A 6,227-nucleotide genomic window follows, 5' to 3' on the forward strand; every position below is an offset into this window, starting at 1 on the left:
ACATGGATTGAGTTTTGTGAAGGGGGATAAATATGGATCTATTTGCACTGTTCTACATGCAGATATCCAATTAGAGCCTCACCATTAGTTGAAGTGGCTTTCTTTTTTCCATTGTATGGTTTTAGGGGTTTTTTTTGGTCAAATTTGACTTCTTTCTGTCTATAGGTGTTTGGGTTTATATCTGTGTCTTCAATTCGATTCCATTGATCAACCTGTTTGTTTTATACCAATACCATGCAGTTTTTTGTTACTATTGCTCTGTAGTATAGCTTGAAGTCAGAGATGGTGATAACTACAGAAGTTCTTTTATTGTACATAATTGTTTTAGTCATCCTGGGTTTCTTCAATTTTTCCATATGAAGTTTAGGATTTTCTTGGAATTTTGATGGGAATTGCATTGAATCTCTAGATTGCTTTTGGTAAAATGGCCAGTTTTACTATGTTAATTTTACCGATCCAAGAACATGAGAGATCATTCCATCTTCTGATATTGTCTTCAATTTTTTTCTTCGGTGACTTGACATTCTTGTCATACAAGTCTTTAACTTGCTTGGTTAGAGTTTCACCAAGATATTTTATATTTGTGGCTGTTGTGAAGGGTTCTGTTTCACAAAGCTCTTTTTCATCCGATTGATCACCTGTATAGTGGAGAGTTACTGATATTTTGGGGTGAGTGATTTTGGGACTAGGAGGAGATGAGGGATGTGGCTAGGATCAGGCTTTAATATGATTAAATAAATACATATTTAAAATGAACTTTTGTGTGACATTTCTTTTTTAATTATATTTTATTAGTTTTTTCAGATTACATCTCAATTGTTATCCCATTACTTGTATCCTCCTGTTCCTTCCTCTCTCCCACTTTCACCCTATTCCCATCCCGTAGGTCTATGACCCAGGGGGACCTCCTCCCCCACTATATGGTCATAGACTATCAAGTCTCATCTTGGTAGCCTGCCTATTCTTTCTCTGAGTGCCACCAGGCCTCCCCACCAAAGTGGGGTGACATTTCAGCCTCAAACCAGAAGATTTGATAAAAGATGAGCTGGTTTGGTGGATATGCTGAAGGAGTAGAGATCAAAAGATCACAGTTCAAGGCTACCTTGGAATAGACTTTGTGTTAGAAGGTTGAATCATGGCTAAACCTGTACTTCTTTTCCAGAGGACCCACTTTCAATTAAAAGCCCTCAAATCAGGCAGCTGAGAACCACCTGTATCCCTAGTTCCAGCAGATCTGATAACACAAGTCTTTCCTGGCAAGCATTCACATGCATATACCCACATACAGCCACATATAAGCATACTTTTTAAAAATTTGGTAGAATGAAATAGTTTAAAATATATAATAAAATTATTAGGGGAGTGACATTAAAAAGTTAATAACAAATTTTCTCTGCATAGAAATATAAGTATTACTTTGGAAACTACATTATAAGTTAACTGAACTGACATGGCTCAGAGATGATGCCTGTCATCAGTCTGATGGCCTGAATCTCATCCCAAGGATCCACAGGAAGGAAAGAAATAGACATCTCTCACTAGTTATCTGCTGACTTTCAAGTTCATATGCATTGTAATGTTCACACATGTGTGCATAAACACACTCACTCATACATACATATACACATAGACAAACATATACAATAAGTAGTTAAATCCAATTAGTAAGGAAAACTATGTTTTGTATTATCTCTAAGTATTTAAATTGTTTATTCACTTGAATAGAAACCTTTTGTAAAATAGTACTTTATACCATTAATTTTAAAATTTACAATTTTGCTATTTATTGCCAGGGAGATGAAGGAAGAGAGAACCAAAGTCAAGGAAGATGAGCATGGAAAAAGTGAAGAGAAGTCATGACACTCTATCACATAGAGGTTGGGAATTCAAGAGGTATTCAATAGTTACTAAGATTTTCTTAGAGTTTCCCTTGGGTTTTCCATTGCTTTCAGCTTAATTAATGAGTAATTCTTCTCTTTCATTTGCTGTACTTAGGTTATTAAATCCACTGTATTGTTTGCTTTTGATGAAATGCTAGTGACTTGGATATTAAAAATTTAATGTCTTCATGATTTTAGAAGTTATTTAGTATTTAAATTTTTTCAATTGTTTTATGAGAGCTTTTTATTAATGCTTTAAGAGAGAAATTTCTCTTTATTTATCTTCTTAAGACATGTGTATTGTAGTACTGATATACAGTATTGTGTGGCTAATATCTGCTTCTAAGTGATTATGTACCATGCATGTCTTTCTGAGTCTGTGTTACCTCACTCAGGATGATCTTTTCCAGTTCCATCTATTCCCCTGAAAATTTCAGCATTTCCTTATTTTAATAGATGAGTAGTATCCAAGTGTAAATGTACCACAGTTTCTTTATCCATTTTTCATTTAGGGACATTTAGGTTGTTTCTAGATTCTGCCTGTTATGAATAAGTCTACTATGAACATAGTTGCACAAATGCCCTTGTTTTATGGTGGAGCACATTTTAAATATATTCTCAGGAGTAGTATAGCTGGGCCTTGAGGTAGCACTGTTCCCAATTTTCTGAGAAAGCTCCACATTTATTTTCGAAGTGGTTGTGCAAGTTTCCTCTCCCACCAGCAAAAGAGGGGTGCTCCCCTTTCCATACATCCTTGCCAGCCAGCATGTGCTGTCACATGAGTTTTTATCTTCGCTATTCTTATGCCTGTAAGATGGAATCTGAGAGTCATTTTGATTTGCATTTCCCTGGTGATTAAGGAAGTTGGGCATTTCTTTAAGTGTTACTTAGCCATTAGATATTCCTCTGTTCAGAATTCTCTGTTTAGTTCTACACCCTTTTTATTAATTAGATTATTTGGTTTGGTGGTGTTTAATTTCTTGAATTCTTTATAGATTTTGGACATTAGCATTTTGTCAGATGTAGAGTTGATGAGGATCTTTTCCCAGTCTATAGGCTGTTTTGTTGTTGTTGTAGTTGTGGTGGTGGTAGTGGAGGTGGTGGTGGTGGTAGTGGAGGTGGTGGTGGTGGTGGCGGCTTTGTTTTGTTTTGTTTTGTTTGTTCTGTTGACAGTGTCGTTTGCCTTATACAAGCTTTTTCGATTCATGAGACACCATTTATTAATTGTTGATCTTAGAGCCTGAGTTGTTGGTATTCTGTTCAGGAAGTTGTGTCCTATGCCAGTGAGTTCAAGGCTCTTCTCCACTTTTTTTTTTCTAATAGATTTACTGTGTCTCGTTTTATGTTGTGCTCTTTATTTCACTAGGACTTTAGTTTTGTACAGGGTGATAAATGTCTATTTGCCTTTTTCAACAAATAGACATCCAGTTAGACCAGCACCATTTTTTGAAGACCCTATATTTTTTCCATTGTATGGTTTTGGCTTCTTTGTCAAAATGAAACGTTCACAGGTGTGTTTGTTTATTTCTGGGTCTTTGATTTGATTCCATTGATCTACCTGTCTGTTTTTATGCCAGTACCATGCCATTTTTATTACTATTGCTCTACAATACAGCTTGGGAACAGGGCTGGGGATACCTACAGAAGAGCAAACAGAGTAGAAACCAGAAGTGGTTGAAGAAAAGGAACAGGACAGGAGCCTACCATAGAGGTCCACTGAAACTCCACCTAGTAGGAAAACAAAGCAGATGCTGAAACACACAGGCAAAACTTAGGGTGGAACATAGGAAGTCTTATCTAAAAGTTGGGGGATAGAAAGACCTAGAGAGGACAGGAGCTCTGCAAGGAGACCAATAGAACAAACAAATCTGGACTCAAAAGGCGGATGGGTGCCCTGCAGATACTGATGCACCAACCAAGGACCATGTATGGTGAGGACCTAGACCCCCTGCTCAGATGTAATGTGTAGGCAGCACAGTCTTCTTTTGGATCCCATAGTATGGGGAGAAAGGACTATCTATGACATAGATTCTGGTGCCCACACATTGATCACTTCCCCTTTACAGGAAAGCCTTGACAGGACATAGAGAAAGGGGATACAGGTAGTCCAGATGAGACGTGATAGGCTGGGTAAGATTATAGGGGAAGAGGCCTCCACTTTATTGAGGACTAGAGGAGGGGGAGGGGGATTAGGACGGGAGGGTAGGAGAAGGAAGAGAAAAGAGAGTGGGCTACATTAAAGTGGGATGTAAAACTTTAAGAAGTGAAATTTCAGTGGAAAAGAACCCATAGAACTCTAACACGTGGCCTTGGATATCTGTGGACTCACTTTCATCTCCTGATTCCTGTTCGAGCCACCTTGTTCCTGGAATCACACATGTGTATTAGTGGGTGTTTTTCGCATCTGCTAGAAAGACTTCTGATATTATATGTTTTTTAAAGGTAATCTTGCAAAATCTACAAATAAAACATAGAGTTGGAATATTATTCTTTTGTTATGATACAGAATGTTTAAGTAACTCTATATGATCGGTTACTATCCGCAGGTAAGCTGGAAGTCATTGTTTTCAGGAAATGTGACGTAGTTCTGCTGTAAGCAGAGAACCTGGGTGTTGATACTCTACTACTCCTTCATGAGATCATCATGATCTCATAGCTCCTGAATTTTGCTGTTACTAATCTGTGAACATTAAAAACAAAATTGCCCACTTTCTTCCTTTTCCTTTTTTCTCTACTTTTTCCTTTTCCTTTCCTTTCTTTTCTTTTCAAACAAAATATTCATTCTCCAGACATTAAGGATTAGAAGTGGGAGATATTGTCCCTATCTCTTTTCTCTCCATGTTTGTCTCCATATTCTTCCACAGATCCCAGGACTCAGAATGCATAAGACCTGCTAGATTTATTCATTTTAAATGTAAATTTTCATAAGTAATTGCAATCTCATAACTAGAGGTTCTAGAGTAGATTTAGTTGGTTCTGCAAACTGGACTAGAGATGTTGACTTAATTTAAACTAGATGTCAATTAGCAGTTTGTACACCTGCAGAGCAAGCTACTTTCTCAGTAGTATCATTAATGCTATGATGTAATATTTGCATTTGGAAATAAATGTAAGAAGGTAACTGATATCTGTGAAAAACATAGTGATCTCATAACATTTTATAGATGACATACTCAGAGTGACATTTCAATAAGAGTAAATAACACATTTATTGAATTGAAATGATTAAAAGTCACCTCTACAAGTTCTATTTTGTTGATTCTTAAATTAGCACCAGTCTTATTTTTGTAAATGCCACTCCAGATCAGTTAAGTTTATTTTTCTGTCTATGTTTACATAACATTTATTTCATTAATATATTTTTCAGGGGACAAGAATGTATGAATTTTCATTTCATAATGTAGTTTCCAGCGCATTATGAGTATATATGAAAGTAAACATAGTATTTTAATGCAATTAATTTACTCCCTTCTTAAAAGCTCATACCACCACCACTACCATCACTACCAACAACAGCAAGAAAACAAAAGTTAACTGTCATTGTTATTTGTTTTATATCTGTACCAGTGGTCTTAAGTGCACCAAAAAGATAGACTAACACTACGGATGTGAAAAAAGGATCCATCCTTCTGATGCAGACAGGAAACATACTTAAATGTGAAAGACAGATGATATCACAGGATAAAGGATTGAAAAAAGATACTCGAAGCAAATGGACTGAAGATGAAAGCTGGTTTTAGTGGTTTAAATAAGAATAGTCCCTATAGACTCATAGATTTAAATGGCTGGTCATCACAGAGTGGCACTGTTAGGACGCATTGCCTTGCTGGAGAAACTATGTCTCTGAGGGTGGGCTTTGAAGTTTGAAATGCTCGTGTCATGCCCCAGTATCTCTTCTCTCTTTCTGTTTCCTGTCCAGTCAGATATAGAACTCTTGGCTCTTTTTCCAGCATCATGTCTTCCTGAATGCTGCCATGGTTCTCTCCATAACAATATGGTAAAAACTTCTAAACTGTAAACAAGTCAAAATTAGATTTTTTTTATTGGTTTACATTATTATTATGAAAAATTTAAACATGCAGAAAAAATAGACAGAATAACATAGGATAATGACACACACTACCCTTATTTTGGATTCCACAATTGACACATGACATGCCTTTACTATATTTATTCTAACACACACACAGACACACAGCACTCTATCTTTTCTTTTCCTTTTTTGGAATATACATTTATCGTTTTTACATATAAGTAAAATAAACTACATACAACAAGAAGAACCATGAAATAACCAGGAATTATATAAATGTTACACCCATGGTGCTTTGGCTGTTTGTATTTGGC

Source organism: Acomys russatus, chromosome 18 (genome assembly GCF_903995435.1).
Source record: "Acomys russatus chromosome 18, mAcoRus1.1, whole genome shotgun sequence".
Lineage (NCBI taxonomy): Eukaryota > Metazoa > Chordata > Mammalia > Rodentia > Muridae > Acomys > Acomys russatus.